The sequence below is a fragment of the Microcaecilia unicolor genome, chromosome 2, assembly GCF_901765095.1.
Source record: "Microcaecilia unicolor chromosome 2, aMicUni1.1, whole genome shotgun sequence".
In the NCBI taxonomy this organism is placed as follows: domain Eukaryota; kingdom Metazoa; phylum Chordata; class Amphibia; order Gymnophiona; family Siphonopidae; genus Microcaecilia; species Microcaecilia unicolor.
The window spans coordinates 21,452,820-21,473,763 of NC_044032.1; positions in this window are offsets into that span (position 1 = coordinate 21,452,820).

Genomic DNA, 20,944 nt, shown 5'->3' on the forward strand with positions numbered 1-20,944 from the left:
CCCCCCCCCCCCCCCCCCCCCCCCCCCCCACTTTTCTTTCTTTCTCTGATTTTTATATTCATGTAAACTGCTCAGATATTAATTTCATGAGTGGTATAGCAAATAAAGACAAACTATGAACTACATGTGTCTTTTCTTATGATCTTAGCAACTTGCCTGGTCAGAGCAAAAACTCAACACCCTCAATTTAAAATCCAAGATGGCGACGGTCTGAGTTGCGCGACCAGACGTGTCCTACTTGCTCCCTTGAAACGCGGTGGGAAAAAGGAGAGGCAAAGTCAGGAAGATTCCCTCTCTTCCTGGCGGGTCAAACCAGCTACGGCAGGTGAAAATGGAGGAATTCAGCGTCACGCTGGGTCCTGGGAAAGTTTCCACTCCTTCCGATGAGGCTGGCGCTTCGACGCTGGCTGTCAGTGAGGACGGGGCTTCCCTGAGCCCCGTCGAACGTGCGGCGCCCCTGCAACCAGGAAGTGAACGCTTCCCTCAGAGCCCAGATGCCTCAACCCGGAATGGAGTTCGATGTGCACAGGGAGGGAGCCGGATGGAGACGCATGAAGATCAAAGTGCTGCTAGCACAGAAGTTCCAGTGGCAATATCATCTTTGGCGCTGTCCACACAGACAGTGAGTACCCTGGAGCTGGTTGCAAATGCACCACTTCCTGAGTTTATTGCTGGGAAAATGGAAAAGCCAGCCATAGTGACCTTAGAGTCACTATCCACCTTATATTTGAAAGAGAAAAACGCCTAGATTTCGACCCAAATCGGGAGATAGACGTTTATCTCACAAAAACGAATAAATCGGTGTAATGGAAAGCCGATTTTGGACGTTTTCAACTGCACTCCATCGCGGAAGCGTACAAAGTTGACGGGGGGGTGTCGGAGGCGTGGCGAAGGTGGAACTGGGGCGTGGTTTTCGGCCGAGGGGAGATGGGCGCCTTTCGCCGATAATGGAAAAAAAGTATGCGTTTGTAGCTAGAATTTAGGGCACTTTTCCTGGACCCTGTTTTTTCATGAATAAGGCCCCAAAAAGTGCCCTAAATGACCAGATTACCCCCAGAGGGAATCGGGGATGACCTCCCCTGACTCCCCCAGTGGTCACTAACCCCCTCCCACCACAAAAAATGATGTTTCACAACTTTTTATTTTCACCCTCAAATGTCATACCCACCTCCCTGGCAGCAGTATGCAGGTCCCTGGAGCAGTTGTTAGGGGGTGCAGTGGACTTCAGGCAGGTGGACCCAGGCCCATCCCCCCCCCCACCTGTTACACTTGTGCTGGTAAATGGGAGCCCTCCAAACCGCCCCCCAAACCCACTGTACCCACATGTAGGTGCCCCCCTTCACCCCTTAGAGCTATAGTAATGGTGTAGACTTGTGGGCAGTGGGTTTTGAGGGGGATTTGGGGGGCTCAACACCCAAGGGAAGGGTGCTATGCACCTGGGAGCTCTTTTACCTGTTTTTTTGTTTTTGTAAAAGTGCCCCCTAGGGTGCCCGGTTGGTGTCCTGGCATGTGAGGGGGACCAGTGCACTACGAATCCTGGCCCCTCCCACGAACAAATGCCTTGGATTTATTCGTTTTTGAGCCGGGCGCTTTCATTTTCCATTATCGCTGAAAAACAAAAACGCCCAACTCACAAATTGTCGAATAAAACATGGACGTCTATTTTTTTCGAAAATACGGTTCGGTCCGCCCCTTCACGGACCCGTTCTCGAAGATAAATGCCCATGGAGACAGATGTTTTCGTTCAATTATGCCCCTCTATGGGATTTAACCTTCACAGCATACTCCTCCCTACAATCTCTGGTGGTTAAAAATGCGGGGATTATTAAAACTTTATCAGAGGCTGCATTATCTCAGATGAAAAAGACTGACTCTCAAACCGAGGAAGTAAAACGTCTTACTGAAAGAACTTCAAAGATGGAACTTTTGGGTCAAACGCTGATTAAAGAAAAGAACTTTACTTCCCGACGGCTGGAATATCTTGAGAACCAGTCTAAAAGCCTTAATTTAAGGCTAATAAATTTTCCTAGTTCTCCACTAGTATCCCCAGTACAAATGGTAAAAAAATATCTTGTAGAAATACTGGGTATGTTCGATACATCTCTTCCACCCATTACTCGTGCATTTTATTTACAAACTGATCCTAGGGTATCAGAAAAATTTCCACAAGAGGGCGGAGAGATGAATCTAACTGCCTTTTTGGAGTCATCATTAGAGGTTATTACGAAGAGAGCAACGTTAATAGTAACTTTTGCTTTGGAGATTGATAGGGATGCAGTTTTGAGGCTCTCATTAAGACACTTGGATTCAAACTTTTTGGGGTCTAAAATAAGAATTTACCCTGACTTATCAAGAGAGACTCAAAAGCGGCGTAAAGCCTTTTTGGCTTTGCGCACAAGAACTTTGGCAATAGGAGCTAGTTTCCTGTTGAAATTTCCTTGTGTTTGTAGAATTGTATTTCAGTCTAAACAGTTTCAATTCTTTGACCCCAAACAGCTGGAGGAATTTATAATAAGTAGGGAGGAAGTAAAAGTTAAGGTGTAATCCTATATGAACACTGATTAACCGGAGCAGGTGGAACTACCCAGGTCGGGCGCATCATTAAGTAAATTGTGTTACTGATTTATTTCTTTTTAGATTATTTGAATAATCTTTCTTCTTGGATCAATTTCTTTAACTTGTGGTCGATATAATGTTTATAACTTAAGTTTAGAAATTATTTCCGTAGGACATTTCCAAATTGTGTATTATCATCCATAAATGTGAAGTTATGTTTGTTAAAAGCTTAATAAAAATAATAATGAAAAACAAAAACTCAACACCCTCTTCCCCTCCCTCTCCCCTAGATACCCCCAAGGAGTTTTGTGATACAGGGCACCTGGCACTGGCACAGAGAAACTCTAGACCACACAGCTTCCGACGCTGGAAGATCTGATCTGTGGGATGCCCTTCCCTCACTGCCACCATCTTGGTAAACAATGGTGCCTGATCCTTGCCTTATTTGGCAGACTGACCCTCCAGCTGAGCATCCAGGGGATCCGGTCACCACTAAAGAGGTTCCCTGATCAAGGGCCTCCCTTGACCAGGTGCCTGGGTAGGCTAGGGTGCCCTGACCTGGAGAGCCCAGACCAGGGGTGCTTTGCAACAGGTAGCCCTAGGGGTGGAGAAGTCCAAGGTCCACTGAGCGCAAACGTTTGTGGGGTGGGGACAGGGGTCAGCCTTTTTTTTATTTTAATGTCTCCTTAGCAGTGCTTGAGCCAATCCCTACTCATGCACTGACCGGAATGGAGCCGTTTTACTCCTGAATCAAATTACAGCGGTGTTTTTTTTCTGTCAGTGCTGCCGTAATTTGCACGCCATTAGTTTACTGCTTCAGGAGTAAAGAAGTTTTGTTTTTAGCACATACATTAGAACGCAGTGCGCTGAAGCGTAGTCCACTTTCTAACCCAATGCATACTGCAGTGAGACCTGAATCACTCATCTACTCCCTCTAAAGCATGCCCACCTGGACCTCCCACTCTCTGAGAAATACCATGTGTCACATGTGCGTCAGAAAGATTCATCCATTACGCTTTATTTCGGCAGAGGGGAGCCTGCTCATTTCCCATTGGCTGTGAGCGGTGCTTTTTCACTGACTTATGGCATATTTGGAATCCCCCTGAACCAGCTGTTTCCATCATGTGTGGCAGGCCCCTGTCCTGCTCCCAAAGAGTTAATACCATCCAGAATCCTTTTTCTACAGCAGTCTAAGGGAATGAGTTATAGGGCTCTGCAGGTTTGGCATGTGGAAGGTGCCCTCTGCTCTTTCTTTTATCCTCCCCTTGTGAGACTGCACAGGAAATGTTCTGCTGTAATTTGTACCTGTCAGGAGGGCTCTCCTCTCCCAAATATAAAACCAATGACTATAAATAACCTGCCCTTGCTGAAGCTTCCAAACATAATGAATCCGCATTGGAAAATGGTCTCAGACGGCAGCACATCACCTACAGATTAACCTTACATGTTCTAGTCAGCATACAGGGCTTGCACATCAAGGCTGGGAGATGGAAAACAGGAGGAAAGCTGTATCTTCCTATGGAGGTGATTATCCTGCAAAGACAGAAGCTTATTTGTCAATGTTGAAAGAAGAAAAAGCCTCTATTGAGGTTTGTTGGCGGAGTCAGCTCTGCCTCTCTGCATCATTTACTTATAAAGGCACGTAAAACACATCAATTCCTGCAGTACCATTGCAAGGGTAAAGGGTCATCCCTTTCTTTGCTACGACCAAAATGCTTTCTATGTTATGTGCAGGTTCTTTCTCCATCCCTAGTGGGCTCACAATCTAAGTTTTAGACCTGGGGTAATGAAGGGTTAAGTGGCGTGTCCAGAGTCACAAAGAGTTGAAGTGGGCATTGAACCCAATTCCCCAAGTTCTCAGTCCACTGAACTAACCATTAGGCTACTCCTCCAATCACCTAATCAGCCAACTGGGTTGGAATGGTTCTTGGAAAGTATAAAATACAGTACTCTACAGCAGTAGCTCCCAAACTGCAGGTCAGGATAATCTTTTTTTTTTTAATTGTCAGATTTTAGTAAACATAGTAAACATAGTAGATGACGGCAGAAAAAGACCTGCACGGTCCATCCAGTCTGCCCAAGAAGATAAATTCATATGTGCTACTTTTTTATTTGTACTGTCCTCTTCAGTGCACAGACCGTATAAGTCTGGCCAGCCCTATCCCCGCCTCCTAACCACCAACCCCGCCTCCCAACCACCAGCTCTGGCACAGACCGTATAAGTCTGCCCAGCACTATCCCCGCCTCCCAACTACCAGTCCCGCCTCCCACCACCGGCTCTGGCACAGACTGTATAAGTCTGCCCAGCACTATCCCCGCCTCCAAACCACCAGCCCCGCCTCCCACCACCGGCTCTGGCACAGACCGTATAAGTCTGCCCAGCACTATCCCCGCCTCCCAACTACCAGTCCCGCCTCCCACCACCAGCTCTGGCACAGACCCTATAAGTCTGCCCAGCACTATCCCCGCCTCCCAACTACCAGTCCCGCCTCCCACCACCAGCTCTGGCACAGACCGTATAAGTCTTCCCAGCACTATCCCCGCCTCCAAACCACCAGCCCCGCCTCCCACCACTGGCTCTGGCACAGACCGTATAAGTCTGCCCAGCACTATCCCTGCCTCCCACCACTGGCTCTGGCACAGACCGTATAAGTCTGCCCAGCACTATCCCTGCCCTAGTTGTTAATGAGAGCAGAGGTGGGTACTTTGTTCCCTTGAGACCTGGGGTCATAGGGGGAAGACAAGCTCTCATGGCCCTTATCTCCCACTTTCAAGCAGCAGGTAGCTAAGGTTGCCAATTTTTTTCGAAAGAAAAACCTACCACTTACCCCTCCCCAACAAATAACCGCAGCCCCTACAGGATGCCTCGAAAGGAGGTACAAGAGGCTCAACTGATCAGCCTCCATCCCTCAGACACCACCACACATATGATCCTTCAAACGCAGTATTTCCTGATCCCCAAAGTTGTTAACTCATTCCAGGTAGACCAAAGAGGCTAATCCAGTTACAGTTTCATCACAGTCTCATCCCAGCCTCCGTCCTCCTGATAAGCATCGCTACAAGGTGGCATGGAGTATCAAGTGCCACCCCCCAAAAATAGCTTGCCACCTTAATTTAACAGACACAGAAATAGGGAGTAAAGTAGCAGGACAGGATGCTTCACTCCCTGTCTAGCATCTTTCAAACCCCCTCCCCCCCCCCCCCCCCCCATTATGGCAATTCTTTTTATTCCCTTCCTCTTCCCTCTGACGCTCTTTCAACCTTCTCATTCAGCACCAGCAGTATATACCAAGGAGGTTTGAGTAACAGGAGACTGCAGGAGCGTGCTTGGCCCATTATCTGGTCTGAAGCCAGTAGGCGGAGCTTGTGGCCCTATCAATTATATTGTTTTGTGTGTACCAAGATGGTGCCAGCAGCAGCAGCAGTTGCTGTTCCTGCATTGGGGAGAATGAAAACCTCCTTCGGTGGACTGGCTTCAGCTTTGTGATGTCATGCCATCTCCAGTTCATCAAACCTCCTTGGTGTAGATGATGAAGGCAGACTGATACCAGAAGCTTTCCTTCTGAAACTCCTATCTGATGCAACTGCCTATCACCATGTAGGTGGAAGTTGCAGAAAGAAAGCTTCCGGGATTGGCCACAGGGCAGGAAGGGAGGTACAGAGATGATTAGGGGGGGGGGGGGTTGGCCTGGAGAGAAGAGAGAGATTAGCTAAGGCAGTGGGGAAGAGAGTGAGAGAGAGGCTGGAGTCATGGAGGGAAGGGGAAAAAGAGAGAGAGAATGCTTTGGTGTGTGTGGGGGGGGGGGGGGGTGCAGGTGAGTAGAGGGAAGAGTGGGAAAGATGCTGGACCCAAAGATGGCGAGAGAAAAGACAAGAGATATGTCTGCCTTGGGATGAGGGGTGAAAAGTTGGGCATGAGGAGGGGTCGGGACACATGGGGAGGGATGGAGATACAGTGGGAAGGTGCTAGAGAGGACAGGATGCAGAGGAAACATTGGTGGACATGGAGAGAGAAGAAATGTCAAATAGACAGGAGACCCTGGAAGGAGCAGAAGATGGGACTCAGGGGTCTGGGAACAGAGAAGATGACTCAGAATTGGTGATTGAGTTGGAGAGTGTTTGGGGGAACTATGGGTGGGAGAGATGGAGAGACACTTTTGAGGGGATAGTGAGGATCTGTCCATTAGTAGGTAAGAGTGGAGGTGTGTTGATGGGCTGGGAGAATGAGTGAGGGTATGAAATGGGGGGGGGGGAGGGGTAAGAGAGAGGAGATGAAGCATGGGGGAAGGCTGACAGATAATGTGATTGACCTGGTAGACTGGAGAGAGGATGAGAGGCACTGAAAAGGGATGGAGGTCCTGAAAAGTGGTATTGGAGGAAGAGGATGGGGTGGGTGTCTGAAGGGGTTGAGTGAGAGTGGAAATGGGGCTAAAAAGGTGGTGAAAGAGAGGCACATATTTCACCAAATTGCTGAAGCTTGTGAAATTGCTGTTGTGACTTATAACTATCTCTGACAAATGATTTAAAAATCTAAGCCTTCTCCTGTTGCAATTCAGTTGTTCTGTAACAATTAAAGTAAAAATTAAATTTAAAATCACTGTGGGGTCCTTTTACTAAGCTGTGGTAAAAAGTGGCCTGCAGTAGTATGGGCGTGTGTTTTGGGTGCATGCTGGGACATTTTTTACTGCTGTTGGGAAAAAGGGCTTTTTTAATGGGCCGGAAAATGGGCATGTGCTGAAATTAAAACTTGCGCATACCTATTTATAGCCTGAGCCCTTCCTGCCACCCTTTGACCTAGTGATAGGGGCTTACAAGGTACCTATGTGGTAATAATGTAGCGTGTGCCAACCAGGGGCGTAGCCAGACTTCGGCGGGAGGGGGGTTCAGAGCCTGAGGTGAGGGGGCACATTTTAGCCCCCCCCCGCCACCACCACCAACAACAACTTTGACCCCCCCTTGCGCCAACCCTTTCAACTCCCCCCTTCCCGCCGCCACCAATCCTTCCCCGCCACCGCCGTCACCATCAAGTACCTTTGCTGGTGGGGGACCCCAACCCCCGCCAGCCGAAGTCCACTTCTCCGGCGCGGCCGCGTTGCTGGCTGATCTGCAAGGCTTCGTTCTGTTTCTGTGAGTCTGACATCCTGCACGTTGTACGTGCAGGACGTCAGACTCACAGAAACAGAACGAAGCCTTGCAGATCAGCAACGCGGCCACGCTGGAGAAGAGGACCTCAGGACGCCAGCAAAGGTACCCGACAGCGATGGCGGCGGGGAGGTTGGCGACGGGAGGGGTGTCAAGAGGGTCGTTGGCGGGGGGGCCAGGGCCAAATCTACAGGGGCCCATGCCCCCGTGGCCCCACGTAGCTACGCCCCTGGCGCCAACTGCTGATTACCACTGGGAACGCCCCCCCCCCCCCCCCCCCCCGCAGTAGAAAATAGAAAATTATTTTCTACCGCAGGATTCAGCGCACGCCAAACTCAGAATTGCTGCTGGGTGAATGCACTAACCCGGCAGTAGTTCCAATTTGGCGTGCACTACTCACACGTTAGCCCTCCCATGCCTTAGTAAAAGGGCCCCTTAATCTGTCCCTTAATTGCATTCCTTCTTTTATGCATTATATTCTCTACAGTGAGACTAAGGATATTTAGTTTAACTTCCATAAATTAACTTACGTGCAAAACATTGCATTAAAACAGGAACAACATCCTGGTCAGCCGTGCAGGCGACAACAGTAACAAAGAACGGCAAGAAGCGAAGTGCTGAAAAAGGTGATCCATCCAAGCAACCAGAGCCACCAGTGATAACATTTATCGGAGTTCCACTCAATTGCTCTCTGCCCAGACAAGGAACTATTTCACAGAAACAGTTTGATCATAAAATCTTGTGGATGATTGCAGAAGACTACTACTACTTATCATTTCTATAGTGCTACTAGACGTACGCAGCACTGTACACTTGAACATGAAGAGACAGTCTTTGCTCGGCAGAGCTTACAATCTAATCAGGACAGAAAAACAGGACAAATAAGGGATAAGGATAAAGAGTAGCAAGATTCCGGAATCCCAGAATGGCAAGATTCTGGAATCTCAAAGAGTAGCAAGATTCTGTGCAGAATCCTAAAGAGTATGAAGGTTCCGGAATCCTAAAGAGTAGCAAGATTCCGGAATCCCAAAGAGTAGTAAGATTCTGAGCGGAATCCCAAAGAGCAGCAAGATTTTGGAATCGCAAAGACTACTACTACTACTACTTATCATTTCTATAGTGCTACTAGACGTACGCAGCACTGTACACTTGAACATGAAGAGACAGTCTCTGCTCGGCAGAGCTTACAATCTAATCAGGACAGAAAAACAGGACAAATAAGGGATAAGGATAAAGAGTAGCAAGATTCCGGAATCCCAGAATGGCAAGATTCTGGAATCTCAAAGAGTAGCAAGATTCTGTGCAGAATCCTAAAGAGTATCAAGGTTCCGGAATCCTAAAGAGTAGCAAGATTCCGGAATCCCAAAGAGTAGTAAGATTCTGAGCGGAATCCCAAAGAGCAGCAAGATTTTGGAATCCCAAAGACTACTACTACTACTACTTATCATTTCTATAGTGCTACTAGACGTACGCAGCACTGTACACTTGAACATGAAGAGACAGTCTTTGCTCGGCAGAGCTTACAATCTAATCAGGACAGAAAAACAGGACAAATAAGGGATAAGGATAAAGAGTAGCAAGATTCCGGAATCCCAGAATGGCAAGATTCTGGAATCTCAAAGAGTAGCAAGATTCTGTGCAGAATCCTAAAGAGTATCAAGGTTCCGGAATCCTAAAGAGTAGCAAGATTCCGGAATCCCAAAGAGTAGTAAGATTCTGAGCGGAATCCCAAAGAGCAGCAAGATTTTGGAATCCCAAAGACTACTACTACTTATCATTTCTATAGCGCTACTAGACATACGCAGCGCTGTACACTTGAACATGAAGAGACAGCCCCTGCTCGACAGAGCTTACAATCTAATTAGGACAGACAAACAGGACAAATAAGGGATAAGGACAAAGAGTAGCAAGATTCCGGGCGGAATCCCAAAGAATAACAAGATTCTGTGCAGAATCCTAAAGAGTATCAAGGTTCCGGAATCCTAAAGAGTAGCAAGATTCCGGAATCCCAAAGACTACTACTAATCATTTCTATAGCGCTACTAGACATACGCAGCGCTGTACACTTGAACATGAAGAGACAGTCCCTGCTCGACAGAGCTTTCAATCTAAGCAGGGCAGAAAAACAGGACAAATAAGGGATGAGGATAAATATTAGCAAGATTCCGGAATCCCAAAGAGTAGCAAGATTCTGTGCAGAATCCTATAGAGTAGCAAGATTCCGGAATCCCAAAGAGTAGTAAGATTCTGAGCGGAATCCCAAAGAGCAGCAAGATTTTGGAATCCCAAAGACTACTACTACTACTACTTATCATTTCTATAGCGCTACTAGACATACGCAGCGCTGTACACTTGAACATGAAGAGACAGCCCCTGCTCGACAGAGCTTACAATCTAATTAGGACAGACAAACAGGACAAATAAGGGATAAGGACAAAGAGTAGCAAGATTCCGGGCGGAATCCCAAAGAATAACAAGATTCTGTGCAGAATCCTAAAGAGTATCAAGGTTCCGGAATCCTAAAGAGTAGCAAGATTCCGGAATCCCAAAGAGTAGTAAGATTCTGAGCGGAATCCCAAAGAGTAGCAAGATTCTGGAATCCCAAAGACTACTACTACTTATCATTTCTATAGCGCTACTAGACATACGCAGCGCTGTACACTTGAACATGAAGAGACAGTCTCTGCTCGACAGAGCTTACAATCTAAGCAGGGCAGAAAAACAGGACAAATAAGGGATGAGGATAAATATTAGCAAGATTCCGGAATCCCAAAGAGTAGCAAGATTCTGTGCAGAATCCTAAAGAGTATCAAGGTTCCGGAATCCCAAAGAGTAGTAAGATTCTGAGCGGAATCCCAAAGAGTAGCAAGATTCTGGAATCCCAAAGACTACTACTACTTATCATTTCTATAGCGCTACTAGACATACGCAGCGCTGTACACTTGAACATGAAGAGACAGTCCCTGCTCGACAGAGCTTACAATCTAATTACATGCCGCTTGCAACAGATGAATGAAGTAGCTTCAGGAAAGCCAAGAAGTTCAGCTCTTTGTGGACCGGAAGAAGCACTGCCTCAAGATTTGGCTTGGGTGTAGCTCACAAAGAGGAAAATTCAGCTTGAGAGGGATGACTCCTACTATGGCTACCATCTGAAGAGTAGGCTAGGGTGGGGGAGTGAGGATAGGAAGAAAAGAGAAGGAAAGGGAAGAAAATTGAGGGGCGCAGAGGAGAGACAAAGGTAGATAAGGACAGATGGGGGAAAAAGAGCAGTAGGAGGCTGCGATAAAGCGAGAAGCAAGGGTGTGAGGGGCAGATGAGGGGGGGGGGGGAGGGAGCATGGCTTGGGGCAAGAGAAAAAAGGGACAATGAGGCAAGGAAAGAGAAAAGAACCAGGAGTGGGGGCGATACGAGGGAAAGAAGTAGTGTTTCAGCATTAGTTGCAGACTAACTTCATGCCCCTAGGAGGCACTGTAGGCTGTACATTGTATACATTGAGGGCTCACTACCTCTTCCAGGCTACAGCAACAACCATCCAGCTTATAATCGAAAGTGATCGCCGGCCATTTCCCGACACAAATTGAGAGATGGCCGGCGATCTCGGAAAAGCGACGAAATCGGTATAATCGAAAGCTGAGTTTTTGACAGCATCGCCGCTTTCCCGTCGCCTCACCGGCGAAAGTTCAAAAGGGCGTGTTGCCAGCTAAGTGAAGGCGGGACATGGGCGGGCATGGGCTTGGCTACCAGATGGCCGGCTTTCGCCGATAATGGAAAAAAAAACCCGGCGATAAGCAGTATTTCGCCGGGTTTACTTGGTTCTTTTATTTTCATGACCAAGCCTCAAAAAGGTGCCCCAACTGACCATATGACCAATGGAGGGAATGGGGGATGACCTCCCCATACTCCCCCAGTGGTCACCAACCCCCTCCCATACTAAAAAAAAAAATAACCTTTTTTGCCAGCCTCAAATGCCGTACCCACCTCCATGACAGCAGAATGTGTTCTATCCTCCGACAGCCTTTCCCTGGTTGTGATATGGCTCTCGGGTGAGTGTGACACCTTTTCTGTTAGCTGCACTGCAGAGTCACACCAGCAATGCATTGTGGTGGGTGTAGGGTACTGGGCTGTACTCCCATGCTGCTTTTCCCCCTGCTTACTGGGTCAGAGTGTGCCCTGTTTTACTTCCGTTAGTCCATGAGGTAGTGGCCATGTTTGTAAGCCAGTTTTAGATCCCTTTCATGTGTTAGCCACGTTAGAGAACTTAGTTCTTACCTTGAATGTGGCTGAAAGAGGGCATTGCACACCATTCTGCCAGTTCGGACCTACCTTCTGACCAGGAAGACTCTTTGCCAGTGGGGCACAACCTCTGATCTGCAGTTAACTGTGAGTAAACGTGCTTATTCAAATAAAGGACTTTTTCAAAGAGATTAGTCGTCAGGTGTCAACTGGTGTGGCAAGCTTATACAGCAGCAACAAGTCCTGTTCCTGGAGCACTTTTAGTGGGTACCGCAGTGCACTTAAGGCAGGCGGACCCAGACCCATCCCCCCCTACCTGTAACACTTGTGCTGGTAATGGGAGCCCTCCAAAACCCACTATACCCACATGTCTAGGGTGCCCAGTTGGTGTCCTGGCATGTCAGGGGGACCAGTGCGCTACAAATGCTGGCTCCTCCCACGACCAAATGGCTTGGATTTCGCCGGGTTGGAGATGGCCGGCATTTTTTTCCATTATCGCTGAAAAACAAACCCGGCCATCTCAAACCCGGTGAAATCCACGCCATTTGGCCGGGCTAAACCGTATTATCGAAAAAAAAATGGCCGGCCATCTTTTTCGATAATACGGTTCTGGCCAACTGTAGCACCACCACCACAATAGATCGTTGGCGACCTATTTGGCCGGCGACGTTCGATTATGCCCCTCCACACTTATCATTCCAAAATTTTGGGTATCCCTTATTCCCTACCTTTCATGTTCCAAAGTATCCCACAACAATATACAAGCTGGTCACCCTCCCTCCCTCCTTCTGAGTGTGCTGGCAGTTCTCGTGCTAGGAGTGGTAAGCCTGAAACCCTCTTGGGCATGGGGGAGCTTCATATTAAGCTGCTAATGTGTCCCAGCTGAGCGTTCAGTGCCGCTGCCTGCGGGCTTCTTCACACACAAATTCTGATAGTAACTTTATGAGCACCAGGTTTGGAGGAAACCTCCTAAGCTGGGCCTGACGGCCAAAGCGCATAACTTGAAAGCATTCCTTGATATGTCTGTTTGTTCCTGCCTTGGTCTTTTTTTTTGTCCTTTTAGCTGTAACTCAGTTCTTGTGTGTTGGGGTTGGGGGGGGGGGGAACGATTATAAATCTTCACTGATCTGAAGGTAATTCATAGACTCCACACCACGCAGTGCTGCTGCTGCTTAGCGAAGAAAAGAAGCCGAGAAAGTGATCTTTGCTCTCTCCGAAAATCAGCAAAATATGTGGAGGGTTTTTTTTTTTTTTAAATAAAAAAAAAAAAGAAAAAAAAACAGAGAAATAAGATTAAGTTCAAGCTTCTGCCTCCTCACAGAAGTGATAACTTTGCTCCCTAAAGCCTCAATATATCACTTACACAGAGACATTGTCTCTTGTTCCATTATGGGGTCAGAAAACAAAGGCAGGAATAGACCTCTACGACCATACAACAGCAAAACCAAACAGCAGAGGGCGACAGAAATGGCGATCAGCCGTGGGAATGGAGTCGGACAATCTTTATTGGAAGAACCATTGCGCCATCGGAAACACCACTTGATTTCAAACTCATTTTCTGAGATCCTCCGCGCTTACCCCAGGCTTTCTGGAATTAGAACATAAGAACAGCCATACTGGGTCAGACCAGTGGTCCATCTAGCTCAGTATCCTGTTTTCCAAACAGTGGCCAAGCCAGGTCACAAGTACCTGGCAGAAACCCAATTGGCAGCAACAATTAGCAGAACCCCAAACAATGGCAAGATTCTGGAATCCTAAAGAGTGACAAGACTCCATCTAGAATCTCAAAGAGAAACAACATTCCATGTAGAACCCCAAACAATAGCAAGATTCTGGAATCTTAAAGAGTGACAAGATTCCATGCAGAATCTCAAAGAGAAGCAACATTCCATGTAGAACCCCAAACAATAGCAAAATTCTGGAATCCTAAAGAGTGACAAGATTCCATGCAGAATCTCAAAGTGAAGCAACATTCCATGTAGAACTCCAAAGAATAGCAAGATTCTGGAATCCTAAAGAGTGACAAGATTCTATCCAGAATCTCAAAGAGTATCAACATTCCATGCTACCAATCCCAGTGCTACCAATCCCATGTCTGTCTCAATAGCAGGCTAGCTGCATTCATGTAGGTAACACACCTTGTTTCCTTGGGATTTGAACTCACAAACCCTGAACAAACAACTCAATTGCTTTCACCACGAGACCACCACAGTTGTTCCAAGCAATAGGTTTGTCTGGACGTTGAATCCAGGACCTCGCACACCCAAAGCGAGAACCATCCCTCTAGACCAACGAGCCACTGGCAGCTGTATCAGAGGCATAGTTTGACTGTTTAATTGGGGGAGGGGGGAGCAAGGGATAGAGTGGTGACATTGGCTGGGATGCTTTAAATTGTTTGGGGCTTTCTTTGTGGTAAAGAAAGAAAAATCCAGCCAGTTTCAACCACTACTACTACTACTACTACTACTACTTAACATTTCTAGAGCGCTACTAGGGTTATGCAGCGCTGTACAATTTAACAAAGAAGAACAGTCCCTGCTCGAATGAGCTTACAATCTAAAGGACGAAATGTCTGTTGGATTATTTGTAGTAAATAACTAGCAGATTTTAGTACACACAGCTTCAGCTTTAGAAATGTTAATTTCTTTCTTCATCTCTCTCTCATTCACCCCTGAATAATTCACTGCTGAGTCACTTTAAAGTTGAAGTAACAAAACATCTGTTTACTCACAGTTTGTAGTTAGATTATAATCAGACAGGCTTATATATACATATTATTATACATTTGTATTATCAGCTCCTTCCATGTGCTTAGATGGTAATGGATGCTCACACCACCATAGATCCTCTCAGGTTAGGAGAGATCATGAGCTCCATGTGCTCCATGTGCTGCATGTGCTGCATCTAACCCCCACAGGAAGTTGCATAGCAGTGTGACCTCTCTAAGTAATTCACATCAGAGGTCACAGAGTAATCACAGAGAAATAATAGGTGACAGGCAATGCATGCAAAATACAATTACATTCCAACAAACCCCTTCTCATGCATAACTGTCATGCAATTATTTATTCATACAAAGTCCAAGCTTTATACGCAGATTCACAAAATGTTCTCTGGGTAACGGTTTGGTCATGATGTCAGCTGTCATCTCACTGGTGTGACAATAGTGTAGACTGATGACCCCTTCTTTCGCCAACTCTCGCACGTTGTGGTATTTCGTTGCGATGTGCTTGGTGCGTGACTGAACCTTGTCATTCTGTGACAGTCGGATGCAGCTCTGATTATCTTCCATTATCTGGATTGGTCTCTTTTCAGCTATTCCGAAATCCAGCAAAAGTTTTTCAATCCACATCAGTTCTCTGCACGCTTCCGATACGGCCACATATTCAGCTTCTGTAGAAGACAGACTCACAATACTTTGTTTATGACTGGCCCATGAAATTTGTACATTTCCATACATAAACACATATCCACTTGTGGATTTATAATCAGAATGATCCCCTGCCCAATCTGAATCACAGTAACATATTAGTTTTGGATTACTATTGGCTGAAATCTTTAATTTACAATCAATGGTACCCTTTAAATACCTTACCATCCTTTTAACTGCAGTCCAATCTGATTTGGTAGGTGAGCTGACCCTTCTGCTCAAAATTCCTACTGCATTTGCTATATCAGCCCTGTACGTGGTAGCTAGATATAAAAGCTTACCTATGGCTGATCTATATTGGATGTTATCTGGTAAAGGTTCTCTTACTGTTTCATCCTTCAGAAAATCAGTGATCATGGGAGTGCTTACAACTTGGGCATCTTGCATACCTAAACTTTCAATAAGCTCATTTATTTTCTGCTTCTGGCTTAGAAGATAAGAACCATCATTTTGTTTCTCAATTTCTATACCAAGATAGTATGACACATTACCAAGTTCTTTTATCTCAACATTCAGGTTTAAACACTTTACAATGTCCTTGTACTCTTGCTCACTTTTGCTTGCAATGAGCAGATCATCAACAAAAGCTAAAATGTATGCATATTGTCCATTTGTGCACCTAGTGTACAAGCATTTATCTGCTTCACCTTGCTTAAATTCTAAATTTGTCAATATTTCATGCAATTTGTCATTCCAACATTTCGCACTTTGCTTTAATCCATAAAGACCTTTGTTTAATTTACACACTAGCTGTCTTTGTTTTGTATTTATGAAACCTGTTGGTTGTTCCATGTACAAGTCTTCAGTTATATCTCCGTGAAGAAACGCTGTTTTCACATCAATGTGTTTGACTTGCATGCCTTTTGAGACTGCAATGCTCAGAAGTGTTCTGATTGTCGTGTGTTTCACTACAGGTGCAAACACTTCATCAAAATCTTCTCCATATTTTTGAAGATATCCCTTTGCGACTAATCTGGCTTTATACCTTTCCACTTTTCCTTGTGCATTCCTTTTTAACTTGAATACCCATTTGCATCCTATAGCTTTCTTGCCAGGAGGTAATTTTGTAAGAATCCAAGTATTATTTTTATCCAATGCATCAATTTCTTCTTGTGCAGCTTTATGCCATTCAGCAGCTTCTTCTGCTGGCATTTTCTCAATCTCATCCCATGTTAAGGGCTCTTGAGCTTCTGCTGACTTTGTTAGGTAAGACAGTCTTAGGGGTGGAACACCTTTGTTTTCCCTGGATGAGCGTCTGACAACAGGTTGGTCTGACCTTTCCGCATCCTCTAAATCTGAGAGTCCTTCTCCAATTGATTCCCCTTCTCCAACTGTACTGTCTTCTTCAATGATCCTTTCTGTGTCTGCTTCCTCTGCCTGTTCCTCGTTAGATACAGATGAGTTGCTTTCAGACATCTGCCTTGGTATGGCATTTATATACACTGGCATGTCTATTATGGTTCTAGTTTCATATTCTGGATGATAAGGCTCATCTGGGATAATCCAGCCTTTATCAACCCTTTTGTTTTCATCAAAATATGTAACATGTCTTATGCCAACAATGCCAGTTTTCAGATTTAAAATTCTATATCCTTTGTGTCCTGGAGTATAGCCAACTAAAATGCCCCTTTCTGTTGTGGAATCCAGCTTATGCCTTCTTTGCTTTGGTACATGAGCATATGCTGTACTTCCAAATGTTCTTATGTGTGACAGGTTTGGCTTCCTACCATGCCATGTCTCATGTGGTGTGCGCTCAGCACCTTTAGTTGGCATTCTGTTTTGTAGGTACACTGCTGTGAGAATGGCTCCCCCCATAGTCTTTTAGGGAGATTGCTATCTGACAGCATACATCTGGTCATTTCCACAAGTGACCTAAATTTTCTCTCTGCAACAGAATTTTGCTCTGGTGTATAAGCTACTGTTGTGATATGCTGAATGCCTTCTTGTTCTAGAAATGTGCGCATGCTTTGTGAAGTGAACTCACCACCATTGTCGGTCTGAAGAACCTTTGGTTTTCTTTCAAATTTATTTCTCACCATGGCTACGTATTTCTTCAGCATGTCTGTGACTTGACTTTTCTCTTTCAGCAAATAGGCCACACAGTATCTAGAGAAATCATCCAAGAATATTAGCACAAATCTGTTATTTCCCAATGATGGGATATTAAACGGTCCACATAAGTCACTGTGTATTAAGTCCAGTACTTTATTACTCCTATTTCCTGTGTATGCAGGAAATGAGGGTCTCACACCTTTTTGAGTAACACAGTCTATGCATTTCTCCATTTTACCAGCATCTGCACTTATCTGAATGTCAGTGGCCAGTTGCTTACTGTAAAGATCCTGGATCACCTTAGAATCACGATGTCCCAGGCGGCGGTGCCAGATTTCCAGACTACATTTACCATCATTCTTCCTTACTTGCGCCATATGTGAGGCTTCACCTGAAATGTTCAGCTTATAAACATCATTATGCATAAAAGCTTCAGCATACACTTCATCATTTTTAGAGATTGTGCACTTACTGTTTTCAAAATGAATCGCAAATCCCTTCTTATCTAATGTAGATACACTAAGCATATTGCAAACTGCTTGGGGAATATACAAGACATCACTTACAGGAATTTCTTTAACTTCATTAGACACTTTGCATTTTAAGAATCCAATACCTTTTGCTTGGATCTTAGCAGTCCCTGCGTTTGCAGTTTTAAGAATTCCTTCTTCTGGACACATTTCCTGAAAGAAATCCTTACAATTGGTTAAATGGCATGTGCTCCCTGAATCCAAAATCCAAGTACTTTCATTTGAATTATTATTTACCATAGTCAAAGATTTTTCTGCCATTAGAAAGCCCTTGTGTTTATCTTTGTCCTTCATACATTTCCTGGTTTGAAAATTCTTAGTTCCATTGGCTTAGGTGAGCTAGAGGGAGTGTTTTGTGTTTCCTTACACCATTTAGATACATGTCCCTCCTTTCCACATGAGTAGCAAATCAGCTTGCCCTTGGGTGGAGTTTTCCCATAGCTCCGCCTTCCTCTGTTCTTTGCCAAGAAATTTGTTTCATTTCTCTCTGACTGACTTTGAGAACACATCTCCTCAGAATCATTTATTATGCATTCCTGCCTTAGTTTTGATGTTGCCTGTTCAAAAGATTGCCCTTCAATGGCCTCATTTACAGACCTAAAAACATCAAACTTCTTTGATAGTGAGGTAAAAAGAAATGCTCTTTTCAATGCATCACACATGGGAATTCCAGAAAGTTCTAGCTTTTGAAATGAAGACATAAGATGCATAATGTGATCATTACATTTACTTTTATCCCTTAATTTGGTTTCATTCAACTCTGCCAGCCAAATTGGTTGCTGCTTTGCATATGTAGTTGCATACATAGTTCTCAGTTTATATAAAATGTCCTTTGGTGTATCTTTTCCCTCCACTAATATGGCTTGTTTCTCTGAGAGAGCTTCCAAAAGCATGCACTTCACATAATAGTTTGCATTGTCCCATTCAGCCATATTTTCAGCTGTTCTGTCTTGATCTAAGCATATATTTAATCTTTTTGCTCGAAGGAGACATATGAATCTTAATTCCCACAGCTGATAATTAAACTCAGTTAATCTAGGCACCTTGAGAGAATAGAACAATGGTGAATTTCCTCCCTCAGCCATTTTCTTAGCCTTCTGTCTGCTGTGTGGGGGGAGAGAGAGACAGACTGAATCTTTCCTTTAAAACTTAAGAGAAAAATGTGGCCTTTTTTCTGCCTGGTAATATTTCTCTTCTTTTTCAATTCCTGAGCCCCTGGGCCCATAACCCTTTTGTTGGATTATTTGTAGTAAATAACTAGCAGATTTTAGTACACACAGCTTCAGCTTTAGAAATGTTAATTTCTTTCTTCATCTCTCTCTCATTCACCCCTGAATAATTCACTGCTGAGTCACTTTAAAGTTGAAGTAACAAAACATCTGTTTACTCACAGTTTGTAGTTAGATTATAATCAGACAGGCTTATATATACATATTATTATACATTTGTATTATCAGCTCCTTCCATGTGCTTAGATGGTAATGGATGCTCACACCACCATAGATCCTCTCAGGTTAGGAGAGATCATGAGCTCCATGTGCTCCATGTGCTGCATGTGCTGCATCTAACCCCCACAGGAAGTTGCATAGCAGTGTGACCTCTCTAAGTAATTCACATCAGAGGTCACAGAGTAATCACAGAGAAATAATAGGTGACAGGCAATGCATGCAAAATACAATTACATTCCAACAATGTCAAGTTGGGGCAGTCAAGATTTCCTGAATAGAGGTATAGTGGTTAGGTGCCGAAGGCGACATTGAAGAGGTGGGCTTTGAGCAAGGATTTGAAGATGGGAAGGGAGGGGGCCTGGCGTATGGGCTCAGGGAGTTTATTCCAAGCATGGGGTGAGGCGAGGCAGAAAGGGCGGAGCCTGGAGTTGGCGGTGGTGGAGAAGGGTACTGAGTAAAACTGCCATTAGAATTTCTGTGTGCACATTTAATCAGTTCTATATGAGAAGGAAGTCTGGAGGTCCTACAGAAGAAGGAACAGAGCCTTAATATGCATCCTGCACCTCTAGTTTTATTTGCACACCTAGGCTACACCTTGGTTCTATAGAAAATCCCCTATCAATGAGTGCAGAGCAGGAGCTGCTTCCACTGCCAGGTACTTTCCAGAATAACACAAAACCTTTCCATAAAGATACTCAGAAAGTACATATAGAGAGGCATAATCGAAAGGGACGGCCAAGTTTTGCTGAGGACGTCCTCGCAAAACGTCCCGGTGGAGGGGCGGAGAAACCCGTATTATCGAAACAAGATGGACGTCCATATTTCGTTTCGATAATACGGACGGGAACGTCCAAATCTTGACATTCAGGTCGTCCTTAGACATGGTCGTTTCTGATCTTTGGCGATAATGGAAACCGAGGACGGCCATCTCAGAACCGACCAAATGCAAGCCCTTTGGCCGTGGGAGGAGCCAGCATTCGTAGTGCACTGGTCCCCCTGACATGCCAGGACACCAACCGGGCACCCTAGGGGGCACTGCAGTGGACTTCACAAATTGCTCCCAGGTATATAGCTCCCTTACTCTGTGTGCTGAGCCCCCCAACCCCCCCCCCAAAACCCACTACCCACAACTGTACACCACTACCATAGCCCTTATGGGTGAAGGGGGGCACCTAGATGTGGGTACAGTGGGTTTGTGTCGAAAAAGATGGGCGTCCTTTTCTTTCGAAAATGTGCCTGCTAGTAAACCTGTCGTCATAGCATAAAAGCACTCGCACTGCTACAACCTTACCTATGAAATACAGTGCTGCAACTAATACAGGGGTCCTTTTACTAAGCCGCGGTAAAAAGTGACCTGCGGTAGTGCGTACACGTCTTTTGGGCATGCGCTGAGCCATTTTTTATGTGGAATGTAATTGAATAATGAGCCAATTAGTGCCAGTAATTGGCTTTTTAACAAGCAATTATTGGTACTAATTAGATTTAATTGGAACTAACCCTGGGATTCTATATAGCATGACTTAAGTTGGGCACGCAAATCCAGTCATATGCTG